General features: G+C 60.6%; 1 protein-coding gene and 1 non-coding gene across 2 annotated transcripts in view; one reads left to right on the top strand and one right to left on the bottom strand.

Moving 5' to 3' along the window:
- The window catches only part of LOC149521034 (leukocyte immunoglobulin-like receptor subfamily A member 3), a 1,043,054-nt gene that overhangs the window by 386,687 nt on the left and 641,460 nt on the right, over positions 1-14,907 (bottom strand). The gene's annotated exons all lie outside the window — the stretch shown is intronic.
- Positions 6,100-6,263, top strand: LOC142821390 (U1 spliceosomal RNA). Its single transcript, XR_012898164.2, has one exon. It is a non-coding gene; the product is annotated as a U1 spliceosomal RNA (small nuclear RNA).

Raw genomic sequence — 14,907 nt, 5'->3', positions numbered from 1 at the left:
GTTCTTGCGCAGGGGTGGACAAACACTGGACCGCGGGCCGGATCCGCTCTGCCCGAGTTAGGAACTGACGGGTCCCCATGCTTCCGTATTTACCTGCGCCACCGCAGGTCCGGGGGATCACAGCGGAGATGCAGGGAAAATAGAGAGACGTCGGCCCCGCAGTGGCTCACCCTGGCGAACTGCTGCCGTTTTATTCCCCACCCCATCTAGATCCTGTCTGCGCTTTACTGAGGTTAGGCGGACCCAGCCCATGGCAGAGCCCTGCGTCTTTCTCTATGCCAGCAGGGGCCAAACGTTTGCCAGAGGGGCACATCTCGGCGTGGCGGCCAACAGCTCAGTGCCACACGCTCTCACACCCATTGTCCTGTCTCCGTGCGACACTCACCTCCCCACACAGAACCAACCAAGCCAGCCCCTGCAGGTTCAGCAGCTCCAGCCTGCTCCTTAGAGCCTGAGACCGACACCCCGCTTCCTGCAGCCCCCGCCCACTTCTTACCCTGCGTCGCTATGGCCAGCGTCTTCTTCTTTGGGGTCCACCTGCCCCCCCCCCCCGGGGCTGCTCTGCTGCCGGCCCGTGAGCCCCAGACCCAGCGTGAGTCTCGCTCTAGCTCGGTTCTTCTCTGGGGACGTTACTTGCCCGGTCTGTGCTGGCAGGGGGCAGCGCTGAAGATGGGTTAGAAATAAGCCAGGAGAGCCCTTCCCGCTGGAGTCACTGTCAGCAGCTGGGCCGTTCCCATCCCAGGCGAGGCCTGGGGCCGCGCTGTGAATTCAGACCGAGCGGGGAAAGGCGCCTGCGCGCCCCGACACACCGAGCGGGGTTTGCCTGGGGAGCGTTCTATGGACCGAGCATCTCCCCTCCGAGCTCAGGCAGGGGCCGCTAAACCTGCTTCCTGAGTTGTCCGGGAGGGCCGGCTCTGCGCTGCGATCTGGCCAGATGGCAGCGGGGACAGACACGAGGACAAAGGGACAGACAGAGAACAGGGGCGGGGGCAGAGGGAGGTTTTCCCTGGATTGACACAAATCCCCAGAGTCACCTTCACAATCTAGATCGGCCCCCAAAGGAATATTTTGTCTCACAAGACTCCCTCCAACACGCAATAACTGGGAGCGCCGCACCAGGGCGGGTCTGGGAGCTGTTGCTGCGCTGGGAGGAACAAGGGCTGGGGACAGGCCGGGCAGTCGGAGCTCGGTGCTGCGGGAATCGGGCGACCATGGCTAGAGGCTGCAGCGACAAGCTCAGGAATTTCCCCTCCCGACCGAGCTGCTCATTCCCACCTCCGCGCAGCGCTAAATGTCCCTTTTCCGAAGCAGCAGCAATTGCAGCTTTGTGTCTCCCCAGCAGGGGGCGCTGCGCCCAAGCAGACCGGAATGCGATCGACCCCAGTCAAAGGCGATGGAAGGCCCGAGGGGCAGGCAACCAGCCTATTTAGCCTCCTGCTATGCGGCCCCTGCTCAAATGGGAACCCCGCAGCATTGCCAGGGGCACTGGGTGGCACCTTCAGACCAGGAGGGGAGTTTAAACCCCCAATGCACCACACAGCACCCCTAAGAGACGCGGGCCCCCCAATCGATGGGCATCCGGGTTGCAATTATTCCCAACTCCCGCTAAGTCCTTGCCCTTTGTACAATGAACATTAACAGGTCTGTGATGCCATTAGATGTGCAGGGCTGCACGCGCGCTACCCCGGCTGGCTCAGCGTGGGCCTTCCAATCAGTTCACCTCCCACCAGTTCCTGATCCAACGGGATCTGCTGGATCCCAGTGCAGGCCCCTGCTCCGAGCGCTCTGGTTCCTCCCCTGAGTCAGCCGCCGCGGTCATTGCATGTGCGCCGAGCTGAGCTCGGTGTCTGTCCGGGGTGTAAAGGGGACACCTGTCTGCGATGGGACATCACCATGTGCTGAGCGCTCACCCTTCCGGCCATCAATTATCCCCAACCTGGAGAACCCGCACGCAAGGAAAAGCAGCAGAGGTTCCATTCTCCTTCTCATGCAATGAAGGAAGCTCCAGATCCAGCCTGGGACTTGTAACCCTCCGGTGAGTGTCCCAGCCCCGTGCCACCCTGTGACCCGACCCCTCCCCAGGAACTGACCCCCTGACCCAGTGTCCGCAGGGGCAGGGCCCGAAACCCCTCCTGTGACGTAGTGGGGGTACTTGCTGGGCTGTGGTGACCCCTGCTGTCTGGAGCAAGACCCAGCAGGGAAAACCTCACTATGCAAAGGTAGTGCCAAACTTGTTGAACCAGTGGCCAGACACCCCCCATGGAGAGGAACAAAGGAAGGTGGAGGCTGCCCTGACTGGGGGGTAGGGCTGGAAGGGAATTGAGTTAGTTCTGACTGAGAGCATGGAGGAGAGCCTAGGGGAAGGGGCTGGAGTTTAGGGGCCCAGTCTCCCCCATCTCAAGGGGGCCTGAGGCATCCTAGCCCAGCTCTGTGACCAGATTCCATCTGTGCTGTGCTGTATCCTGGAGAGGCAATAAACTTCCTCTATTCCAGCGGCTGGTGCAGTCTGTTTGTGCCATTTCGGGGTGCAGGAGACGGGGGACCCCCAACGCGCCGTCACACCTCCACACGACGGGATAAGTAGGTGACAGTCGGGCCCTACAGTCAATACCGGGGAACTCGGCTCACACCCGGCAGCTGCTTCTCTCCCTTTTAACCCCCCGCCCCGGGGCTGGGCGCTGCACAGACACAGCGAGGGAGGGTCTGACTCCTCCCTGAGCTAGAAATCCAGTGTTAAGGGAAGGAAGTTGGGTCCGTTATAAGCAGCGGGTCATGCAAATAGGGGAGAGAGGTTCCTCTTTAAATCTGTGCGTCCTTCTGCCCAGACCGCACCCGCAGGGACAATCCGCAGCCCCTGGGTCTGAGCAGTGACCAGCCAGTCCCCGCAGAACTTTCCGCGCCAGCACCAGGGACAATGAGTCTTTGGGTCGTAGCTGTTTTCATTGTAGCGGCTTTGGAAGGTATTTAGTTCCCCGATCAAATAGCAGAGCCAGGAGCCCAGACAATTCTCGCTGGTTTTATGCCGGTTCTTCTAACATCCCTTTATTCGCAGGTGCCCGGTCCCAGGTGCAGCTGGTGGAGTCCGGAGGGGATGTGAAGAAGCCCGGAGACTCTCTGCGCCTCTCCTGCAAAGCCTCCGGCTTCACCTTCAGCGATTACTGGATGGAGTGGGTCCGGCAGGCTCCCGGGAAGGGGCTGGAGTGGGTGGCCCGTATCAGTAGCGGCAGTGGGAGCAGCACGAACTACGCGGATGCAGTCAAAGGCCGATTCACCATCTCTAGGGACAATCCCAACAACCTGCTGCACCTGCAAATGACCGGCCTGAAGCCCGAGGACACCGCCCGCTATTACTGTGCGAGAGAAACAGCGACACGAACCCTGCGGCTGCTGTACACAAACCAGAGCTGCGGAACTTCCCGCGTCTGCCGCACGGGGGCAGCAGAGACACACGCAGAACAGCCAGGCCTGGGGCCCGCCAGGAGGCAACGCTCTGACGTCACGGATTAACTCTTTCCTGTCCTCAATACGCTCCCCATTTCCCCCCATTCCGAGTGGGAAGAAAGATGCGGTTTGTGCGGTGCAGGGACAATCCTGGAAACTGTCTTCAAACCTCCTGTCTCCGATGCCGCACTGCGGGCAAAACAATGGCCACGTTGCATGAACCTTAAGGACAAAGCGATAGAAATGGTCCCCATGCTCACCAATGGGCAGAGCCACACGGGGCAGGAAAGTGTCACATTTGACCACGAAGCTGGAATCCGGGAAGGAAAATCCACATTTATTCAGGTCACCTTCAAACCTGGGCTGTCAGGCCAGGGACTGGAGCCGAGATCCTGGAGCCAGTTCGCGGTTATGCCCCTGCTCCGCCCACTCAACGTGACCCACCTCTAGTGAGTGCAATGAAAGCGCTCGGAGCCCAGTTAACGTGTCACAAACCCTCCTGCCAGCGTGTGGTTATCGGGAAAAGAGCATCGGCCAAAACCCCTCCGGAAACAGAGCCCCTTGTCCTTGGGAACATCGGGCTGAGATTTGCTAAGATCTCTAGGGAATCTGGGTGCCAAGACCCTCCCTAAATAAGGCAATAGGGACACCTAACCGCCTGCCTAGCTACCTACCTGTACCTCTGTGGCATTGCGTCGGGGTCCCCCGCCTCCTGCACCCCCGTAGTGGCACGAACAGACTCTGCCAGCCAGTAGAACAGAGGGAGTTAATTGCTTCTCCAGGATACAGCACAGCACAGGTGTAATCTGGTTACAGGGCAGGCCTAGGATGCCTCAGCCTCCCTTAGAGATGGGGGAAACTGGGCCCCTAAATCCCAGCCCGTTGCTTAGGCTGCTTCCTGCACATACCAGACAGAAACTACCCACTCCCTTCCAGCCCTGCCCCCATCCAGGGGCTGACTTTGCCCTCTTTCCTTTTTCTCTTCCCCTGGGAGGCAACTGATTGGACAGGTTGGGGCCCCTTGCATAATGACTCATCCCTTGTCCTGCTGGGCCGTGCTACAAAGAGCAGCCAGTGGGGGTCACCCACAGCCCCAGCCAGTGGGGGTCACCCACAGCCTAGCCACCAGCAAGGTACCAACACTACGTCACAGCCTCCAATCCATAATCAATAACCCATAAGCAGACGTCAAAAATCAATAACGATTGAATTTGGGACGCATCAGTCATGTGGGTTGGAACAGGGATGGGTGCGGAACAAATACCATAAATTGAGATGTTGAAACCCCATAAAGATTTTAATACCCACATTCATCGTTTGTAATGGAAATTGGGTGTCTAAAAACTCCCACACTGCCTCAGTTTCCCCTCTTCAAAATGGGGATAACTGCCCCTCCCTACAGCACAGGAGGATGGTGCGGGTAAATTCTTTTTGACACACAAGCTGATCAGCTTCTGCTGTGAGGAGGGGAACCGAGGGACTTGGGTAAACCTGGGAAGGTGGGGACAGACGGGAATTAACTGTGTTTTTATGATTAACAGGTGCCAGCTCCCCGATCCATCTGACCCAGTCTGGGGCAGAAATCAAGATGCCCGGAGAGTCCGTGAAGCTGACGTAAAACCTCCGGCTACACATTTACCAGCTATTGCATCAAGTGAGTCCGGCAGGCTCCCGGGAAAGGCCTGGAGTGAGTGGGAGTCATCTGTCCTAGAGATGGTAGCACTGGCTACGCCCCGGCCTTCCAGGGCCGATTCATCATCACCAGGGACAACTCCATGAGCTTGGCCTGGCTGCAGCTGGGCAGCCTGCGGGTCGGTGACATCGCCACGTATTACTGCGCTCGGGACACAGTGACACAAACGTCCAGTGAGAGACCCCAGGGCTCCTGCTAATCCCGCACTCACCCTGGCCAGTGGTTGCTCGTGTGAACCCGGGTAATTGACCGCAGTGACTTAAAATCAGAAACAGCAAAAGGGGTTTAGAGCCCTAAGTGCCTAAATCACTTTCCAGGGTGCGACTCAGTCCCTGGGACACAGTCAGCTCCAGCTGGAGGGGACCGGAGCCATCGCAGCCGCCGGAGAAACTGGATGTGGCAGGACTAAGCCATATGTGCTGGGCCAGAGAGAGTGACTCACCCCGTATCCCGGTGCTAAGGACACTCTCTGGGGCTGGGGAGCTGGGGAGGCTGGTCTGTAGGGGCCGATATGTGGGGGCCACCCACAAGGCACCCGCAGCAGCTCCCCTCCCCCGCCACCAACACCCTTTCCTGCTGTGCCCCCTTGTCCTTCCGCCCCTCGGGCAGCACTTGAGAGAGGGGCCTGGGCTCTGTCTATCGAGCGCTGAGCAGCTGAAGAGCCGGGTCTGGAGCGACAGGGGAGAGTGTGGACCAAGGGCAGTCAGGGGCGAGGCGCCTCCGGAGGGGCGGAGCAGGTATGCAGATGTGTGCGCGAGCGGAGCACTATGGGAGTGGGAGCAGGCTGCCGAGCGGGGCCCTAATTTGCAAGCGGGGCTCTGGGTGGGGTCTGGGGACAGGGGAGGGGCAGCTGTCAGCAGCGGGAAGCGGTGCCGGCGGGGTTGTTTGGAGGTGGAGGTGGGAGCCACCGTGATGTGAGAGTTCGGGGCGCTTGAGGGCTGGCGGGGGCTCTGGGACAAGAGTTTATACTTACCTGGCAGGGGAAATACCACGCTCAGGAAGGTGGTTTTTCCAGGATGAGGCCCATCCATTGCACTGCGGCTGCGCTGACTCCTGCGATTTCCTCGAATAGGGGAAACTCGACTGCACAATTTGTGGTAGCGGGGGACTGCGTGCGCGCTTTCCCCTGGCATTGTTGTTGAAAGAAAGATCATCTTGTTCTGGTAATAGACAGTTAAAACGATGTGAGTGGCTTTTATTTAGTCTGTGCTCATGTAGATAAGTAAGGTGAGATAAATTCTCCCAAGGCCTTATTCTGGTGAGCTGTGTAAACCGGGGCTGTGTTCTCTCTGCTTTAGCAGTTGCGTTCGAGGTTCAGTTTATCGTTCCTGTGAAGCATCATCAGTTTATTTCCCCGCTGGGTTGGGTTCGTTGCTCGTTTCTGTTCTTTTGTCTCGCCCTTGTCGGTAAGAGAATGGTCTGACCAAAACCGCGTGTTTCTCCTACCCACTCTGGGAAGTTCTGGTCCAAGCTGCAAGCTCCCCACCTCCACTCCCGGCCGGGCCCAGCTTGGATGTTGGCCTTCCCCGAGTAACGCAAACATTTAAGAAAACGAAGGTCGAAAGAAACTGCCCAGGGGTCTGTCAGGGCGGCCGAGTGATCTAACTCCAGGGCCTGCCTGGTCCCTCGTTGGGTGTTCTGGTCTCCGAACTCAGCCGTGGGTTCAATTCCCGCTACGAGCACCGCCTGTGCTTCCTGTGTGGAGAAGTAACCGCATGTCCATGTCCCCCTGTCATTGCAACAACACGCGCTTAGGAATCTGCCGGTTGGGGCACCTGGACAGGTACGTTCTGGCTCGTTCCCCAGGAGAAATTTGGCCTTGCCTGGGATTTGGTAGGTTCGGGGGGAGGGAGAAGCGCAGCAAACACTGATCGTCTGTGCTATCTCCATGCGACACTCACCTCCCAACACAGAACCAAGCAAACCAGCCCCATCTCTTCCAGCATTTCCAGCCTGCTCCTTAGAGTCTGAGACCAACCAACACTTTCTCAACCACTCCTCCCCCTTCCAAGGGCTGGCCAGTCCATGTAGGCAAAGTAGGCGGTCGGCCTAGAGCACCAAGTTAAATGGGGCGCCAAATTCAAGCGCAATGTCATTGAGGGGTTTGGAGCTGGGGGCACAAATTGCATGGTTCGCCTAGGGAGCCAGTTGCTGGCAGCTAGTCTAGAGCCACCACTGCCCCGCCTGCAGCCCCCCCGCCCATTTCTTACCCGGCATCGCCATGACCAGCGGCTCTTACTCTGGGATCCTGCTGCCCCTCCCCCCCACCTCTCTCCCTCGGGCTGATCTGCTGCCGGCCAGTGAGACCCAGACCTAGAGTGAGACTCGCTCTAGCTCGGTTCTGCGCTGGGGACGTTACTTGCCCGGTCTGTGCTGGCAGGTGGCCTGTGGCCAGGGTGACGCAGCGCCGGAGATGGGCTCGAAATAAACCAGGAGAGTCCTTCCCGCTGGAGTCACTGTCAGCAGCTGGGCCAGGCCCGTTCCCATCCCGGGAGCGGCCTGGGGCCGCGCTGTGAATTCAAACCGTGCGGGGAAAGGTGCCTGCCCCATCCCCAGCGGGGTTTTCCTGGGGCGCGTTCTATGGAACCTGCATCTCCGCCGAGCTCCGGCAGGGGCCGCTAAACCTGCTTCCTGTGTTTCCCGGACAGGGTCGGCTCTGCGCTGCGACCCTGGCAAATAGCAGCGGGGACAGACACCCGGACAAGGGGACAGACAGAGAACAGGGGCGGGGGCAGAGGGAGAGTTTTTCTGATTTGGCACAAATACGCAGAATCACGTTCACAATCTAGATCGGCCCCCAAAGGAATATTTTGTCTGACAAGAGACAAGACACCCCCAAAGCGCAATAGCGCGAAAGCGTCGCCCATGGCCACAAAGGGGCAGCAAAATGCCACATGTGAGCCTGGGGAGAAATATTCCCGAACCAGTGACCCGTCAACACTGGGGTGGATCGTTCCCTCTCCTGGCATCTCTGGGGAATCACCGCTCAGACAAGCCCCTATGCCCGGAGCTGCAGTACTCCGGTTACTGCACCCCGCTCCGACGGGGTATCACATCCCGGTAACCCAGCGTGACTCATCTCCGCATTGTAGCTTCCGGATCAGCTCTGAACTCCCCCCGAACCCCCCCTGAGATCCGCATGTTTCGTGCTTCCCGGATTCACACTCATCACTCGGTGCCCCTCCCCCCCCTTCCGGGACCCGCCCAGCCCTACGAGTCTCTGTTCCGCGACGCACAAACTAACCCCTCCCCCCTTCGATATTGTGGTTTGTCCGTCTCGGAAACCAGCCTCTCCCTGCAGCTGCAGTTCCTGCCCCATCTGCCCCTCCCGGGAGAGACTCCCCCTCTGGGCATCCCCGGGGCCCTGTCTGTGTCCATGGCAGGCGCCCGGCACATTTTGGAGCAGCCCGTGAGCCTGGAGAGACACCCACCGGTTTCCAAGGGCTCAGATGTGGGGTGGGGGTGAGGAGGACGCTCCCCTCCACCAGACCGCGCTCCCAGCACAGCCCCTCCCTCCCCCCGCCCCTTTCCCGGCTATTGTATCCCCGCTAGGAAAACCCTCATGGAAATCCCTGGCCAGAGGGCCCCTTGGTTCCAGTGCGGGGCCCGCTCCCCCGCTTCCCCGAACTGCCTCTTACAGCCCCCTCCTGCCATTCACCGGCGCTGAGCTGAGCGCCCGGCCTCTCTGGGAGGTAAAGGGGAAACGTGTCCCCGAGGGGCATCGCCATGTACTGAGCGCTCAGCCCGCGCGGTCCCTTATGCCCGCCCTGGGGAACCCGCATGCAAATCCCTGCCCGGGGGTTCCTGTTAAATACCAGCCCCTGGTTCTAGGAGCCTCAGTCTCCGCCCAGACACAGCCCGGCCCGGCCCTGCCCGCTGGGGAGTTCCCCTCATTGCCTTAAAGGAAAATGGAATCGCTGCTGCTTTTCCTGGCCCTGCTCGCCGCCCCCGGCTGTGAGTGTCCGTGGGACACGCGGGGGAATCGGGGGCCGAGCTGCAGACTCCTCTAGTGCGTAACATTTGCTCCATTGGCTTTTTTTCCAGGCGTCCTCTCCCAGGCGCAGCTGGTTCAGACCGGCCCGGGAACGGTGAAGCGCGGAGCGACCCTCAGTGTCACCTGCAAAGTCTCCGGTGCCTCCGTCAGTGATCACTATTGGGATTGGGTCCGGCAGCCCCCGGGGACAGGGCTGGAGTGGGTCGGGGTTCTCCGCAGCACCGCGAATGGGGGGACCACAGAGTACAGCCCGGCTCTCAAGCCCCGCGCCGCCATCACCAGGGACACCTCCAAGAACGAAGTTTATCTGCAGCTCAGCTCGCTGGCAGCTGCGGACACCGCCACCTATTACTGCGCCAGAGACACAGTGAGACAGCGCTAAGCAGGGCCCGGCACAAAACGGGGAAGCGGATTAAGTAGCCAGCCTCTTAGCCTGTGCCACGGCCTCGCTTTGAAATGCACCTGGCCAGGGCGGCAGCCCCAGGTCCAGACCTCTTGATCGCTCCCTTTGCCCCTTTGCTGTAGGGCTGTGACGTCAGCAAATGATGTCATTTCGCTGCCGCTCTGTGTGAAGCGTCGTTAGCAGCAGCAAGAGGGGAAGGGGCAGGATTCGGATTAGCAGCAGCAGAGCGGATCCATTTCACTCGTGGGTTGTCCCTGCGCTTCTCTATCCCCCCGGGCTGCGGCGCAGGCCCAGCTGGCGGAGTTAGAGGCGACACCAAGAAGCCGGGAGAATCCCTGCGCCACGCCTGCAAAGGCTCCGGATTCGATTTCAGCCAGGCGGGTTTACACTGGCTCCGACTAGCTCCCGGGAAGGGACAAGAGTCAGAGCCACTTTCATTCAGGGGGTTTGAATTGTCCAAATCGTAGTGGGGCAAAATAAGCATGGCCAGGGGGGGTTCCCTGTTGAGTCTGGGTTGAGTCACTAACCCTCCTGCCATTGAACAGCCCAGCGCGAAGCTGCGCCACACCCAGCCTGGGTCGGTCCCCGCCCCGCCTCTCCACTTCACCGCGCGTGCGCTGGCCCCAGGCATTGCTCCAAGCAGGAGGAACTCCCTGCACAATGCGCGGCAGTAGAATGTGGGCGGGCTTCGCTGCCCCATCTTCCCATATTTTCAAATAGACAATGCGCGGCAGTGGGGGGGCTGCGCGCGCTGCCGCAGAGATGAACCTGCCTCAGGAATGGACCAAAGGGAACAGCGCTCCGGAGAGAGCAGCCGCTGTTGAAAGCCGGAGAGTCACAGACCCGCCTAAGCTCTGTGCTAAGACACGGGACACTGAGCGGAAAGGCTTCGTGCACGTCACTGAGCTCCTCAATCCCGCCAGAATCTGGGCTGAGCAATTACTGGCCCGCGGGCCGGGTCCCTCTGCGCATGGGTAGGGGTTCCGCAGATCGCTTTCCTCCCCTCCCCATCCTCTGAGAGTCACCAGCCCTCAGTCCCTGTGTAGGAAGCACAGTCACTGCAGGGAGCTCTTCACGGGGATCCCAGCGGTCTATGCCCGGCGCTGCACAGACACCCAGCCCGGGGCTGTCTGACTCCTTCACCCGGAGCCCAGGGGCGAGCAAGTCAGATCCCTGGCAGGAGCAGCGCGAGTCGTTTACAAGGCAAATAGTGGAGACAGTGGCCTGTTGAAACCTGTCCCTGCTCCTGCCCAGGCTGTACCCGGAGAGACAGCCCATAACCCTGGGGCTCTGCAGTGATCTTTCCCTCCCAGCAGACAGGGCTCTCATGGGGTTCCCTGCTCCCTGTATTTTATCCCCGATGTGGGAATCCCCCATGCAAATCCCTGGCGCAGCGAGGTCTCCTGCATCCCAGTCCGGGGCCCCAATCGGAGTCCTCTCACAGCCACATTAACAGAGTCATTACCCGTGCGCGGAGCTGAGCACGGTTAATGTGTCATGTAAACGGGCCCCCTGTCCTAAGAGCGCAGTGCCCTGTACCGGGCACTGGTGTCTCTTATTCCGCCCTGGGGAACCCGCATGCAAATCCCTGCCCGGAGGTTCCTGTTAATTACCAGCCCCTGGTTCTAGGAGCCTCAGTCTCCGCCCAGACAGACCAGTGTGACGGCGCGTTGGGGGTTCCCCGTCTCCTGCACCCCGAAATGGCACAAACAGACTGCACCAGCCGGTGGAATAGAGGGTGGTTTATTGCTCCTCCAGCACAGCGCAGCACAGATGTAATCTGGTTACAGGAACTGGGCTAGGATGCCTCAGGCCCCCTTGAGATGGGGGAGACTGGGCCCCTAAACTCCAGCCCCTTCCCCTAGGCTCTCCTCCATGCTCTCTAGATAGGAACTCACTAACCCTCTCCAAGCCCTGCCCCCCAGCCAGGGCAGCATCCACCTTCCTTTGTTCCTCTCCATGGGGGGTGTCTGGCCACTGGTTCAACAAGTTTGGCATTACCTCTGCCTAGTGAGGCTTTCCCTGCTGGGTCTTGCTCCAGACAGCAGGGGTCACCACAGCCCAGCAAGTACCCCCACTACGTCACAGTTCTCCCCCCTCCGAGAGCGAACTGAGCAGGGTCACTCCGCTCGTGACCTGGGGAAGTTCGGGCCCCTCGCTACGGGACAGCGCGTCGGCGATGATGTTGGCGCTCCCCTTGATGTGGATCACTTCCATGTCGTAGTCCTGCAGGAGCAGGCTCCACCGCAGCAGCTTGGCGTTCGTCCCTTTCATCTGGTGTAGCCAGGTCAGGGGGCAGTGGTCGGTGAACACCGTGAAACGCCGGCCAAACAGGTACGGTTGCAGCTTTTGCAGGGCCCACACCATGGCCAGGCATTCCCTCTCTACGGTCGCGTAGCTCCGCTCCCGGGGCAGCAGCTTCCTGCTCAGGTACACGATGGGGTGACGTTCCCCTTTCTCGTCCGCCTGCATCAGCACCGCCCCCAGCCCGGTGTCCGAGGCGTCCGTAAACACGATAAAGGGCTTGTCGAAGTCTGGGTTTACCAACACTGGAGCCTTGGCCAGGGCTCCCTTCAGTGCACAGAGAGCCCTCTGGCACTGCTCCGTCCAGACCACCCTGTCGGGCCTCCCCTTCCTGCACAGCTCTGTGATCGGGGCAGCGATGGAGCTGAAGTTGGGCACAAACCTCCGGTAGTACCCCGCCATCCCAATGAAAGCCTGGACCTGCTTCTTGGTCTGGGGCACAGGCCAGTCCCGGATGGCCTCCACTTTGGCCGGCTCTGGCTTCAAGCAGCTGCTCCCCACCTTATGGCCCAGGTAGGACACTTCGGCCATTCCAACCTTGCACTTCCCAGCCTTTACGGTCAGCCCAGCCTCCCTCAGCTGATCCAGTACCTGGCTGACCTGGGCCACGTGGTCCTCCCAGGACTGGCTGAAGACGCAGATGTCATCAATGTACGCTAGGGCACAGTTCTCCATTCCCCTCAGCAGCTGGTCCACCAGGCGCTGGAAGGTGGCCAGCGCCCCTTTGAGGCCAAAGGGTAGGACCAGGAACTCATAGAGCCCCAGTGGCGTGATGAAAGCCGATTTCAGTCTGGCCTCCTGGTCTAGCGGCACCTGCCAGTAGCCCTTGGTTAGGTCCAGGGTGGTGAGATAGCGAGCTCCCCCCAGCTTGTCCAGGAGCTCATCGGGCCTTGGCATCGGGTAGGCGTCGGACACCGTGATGGCGTTGAGCTTCCGGTAGTCCACGCAGAACCGGATCGACCCGTCCTTCTTGGGAACCAGCACCACGGGAGAGGCCCAGGGGCTGGAGGACGGCTGGATCACCCCCAGGGCCAACATGTCCTGGACCTCTCTCTCCAGGTCCTGGGCTGTTTTCCCTGTGACCCTGAATGGGGAGCAGTGCACCGGGGGGTGAGTGCCCGTCTGCACCCGGTGGACAGCCAGGTTGGTGAGACCCGGCTTGTTGGAGAACAGCTGCTGGTGGGAGCGCAGCACCTCCCGGATCTCGGCCTGCTGGGCCGGGGTGAGCTGGTCCGAGAGGGAAATTGACTCCAGCGAAGAGTCCTCTCCGGTCCCAGGGAACAGGCCCACCAGGGGATCCTCCCCCTGCTCCTCCCAGGGCTTACACACGGCCAGCACCAAGTTCTTCCTGTCCCAGTACGGCTTCATCATGTTAACATGATATACCCGCTGGCCGCGCGTCCGGCCCGTCAGCTCCACCACGTAGTTCACCTCGTTCAGCTGCTTAACCACCTTGAAGGGGCCGTCCCAGGCGGCTTGCAGCTTGTTCTTCCGCACGGGGATCAGGACCATCACCTGGTCCCCGGTAGCGTAGGCGCGGGCCCGTGCATTGCGGTCGTACCAGACCTTCTGCTTCCTCTGGGCCCTGCTCAGGTTCTCTCTGGCCAGGCCCATGAGCTCGGCAAGTCTTTCCCGGAATGTCAGGACGTATTCCACGACCGGCTCACCCTCCGGGGAGACCTTCCCCTCCCACTCGTCTTTCAATAAGTCCAGGGGGCCCCTCACTCACCTCCCATATAACAGCTCGAACGGCGAGAACCCCGTGGACTCCTGGGGCACTTCCCTGTACGCAAACAGCAGGTGGGGTAGGTACTTGTCCCAGTCCTGCGGGTGTTTGTGCATAAAGGTCCGTAGCATCTGCTTCAGAGTCCCATTGAACCTCTCCACCAACCCGTTGGTCTGGGGGTGATACGCCGAGGCCCAGGTGTGTTGCACCCCACTCTTCTCCCACAAGCACCGGAGCAGGGCAGACATGAAGTTGGATCCCTGGTCCGTGAGAACCTCCTGGGGAAACCCCACCCTGCTGAAAATGGTCAGCAGTGCGTCTGCCACCGTGTCTGCCTCGATGGAGGGCAGGGCCACGGCCTCGGGGTAGCGGGTGGCAAAGTCCACCACCACCAGGATGTATTTCTTCCCTGTCCGGGTCGCTCTGTTGAAGGGCCCCACAATATCCATCGCCACCTTCTGGAAAGGCTCCTCTATGATGGGCAGGGGTCTCAATGCAGCTTTCTTCCTGTCTTGGGCCTTCCCCACTCGTTGGCAGGAGTCGCAGGACCGGCAGTACCGCTGGACAGCTGCAAACATCCCCGGCCAATAGAAGTTTTGGAGCAGCCTCAGCCGCGTGCGCCGGATCCCCTGGTGTCCCGAGAACGGGATGTCATGGGCCAGGTGTAGCAGCTTGCAGCGATACCTTTGGGGAACCACCAGCTGCCGCTGGAGCCCCCACTTGCCTACCGTCCTGGGGGAAAGCCATTCCCGGTACAGAAATCCCCTCTCCCACCGGAACTTCTCCTGGCAATCTCCTCCTAGGGGTTGAGCGGCACCCAGGTCAGCCCGGTCCCTCAGGGCCTGCAAGGAGGGATCCGCTCGCACCTCCGCCTGGAATTCAGCGGCTGGGGCTGGGACAGGGCCGTGGTTCCCCCCACTGCCTAGGTCCAACTCTAGGTCTGCTGGGACGGGGCCCTGGGCCCCCTGTTGGGGAACCTCCTCGAGTTCCGGGCCGCAAGCCCCTCACTTGCTCTGGCTACGGGTGATGACCAGCGTCCTGTGGGGTCCATCTGGCCACTCCTCTAGGTCACTCCCCATTAGCACGTCGGTGGGCAAGTGCGGGTGCACCCCCACTTCCTTGGGGCTCTCCTTGGCCTCCCATTTCAGATGCACCCTGGCTACGGGTACCTTAAAGGGGGTGCCGCCTATGCCCCTCAGTGTCAGCTGAGTGTCGGGTAGCATACAGTCTGGGGCCACTATGTCGGGCCGGGCCAGAGTCACCTCCGCCCCCGTGTACCAGAAACCCGTCACCTTCCTGCCATCCACCTCCAGGGGTACGAGGCAGTCCCTCCGTAGGGGCCGCCC

The sequence above is a fragment of the Pelodiscus sinensis genome, chromosome 30 (genome assembly GCF_052426305.1).
Source record: "Pelodiscus sinensis isolate ZL-2025 chromosome 30, ASM5242630v1, whole genome shotgun sequence".
Taxonomy (NCBI): domain Eukaryota; kingdom Metazoa; phylum Chordata; order Testudines; family Trionychidae; genus Pelodiscus; species Pelodiscus sinensis.
This window is presented reverse-complemented; position numbering and strand designations above follow the sequence as displayed.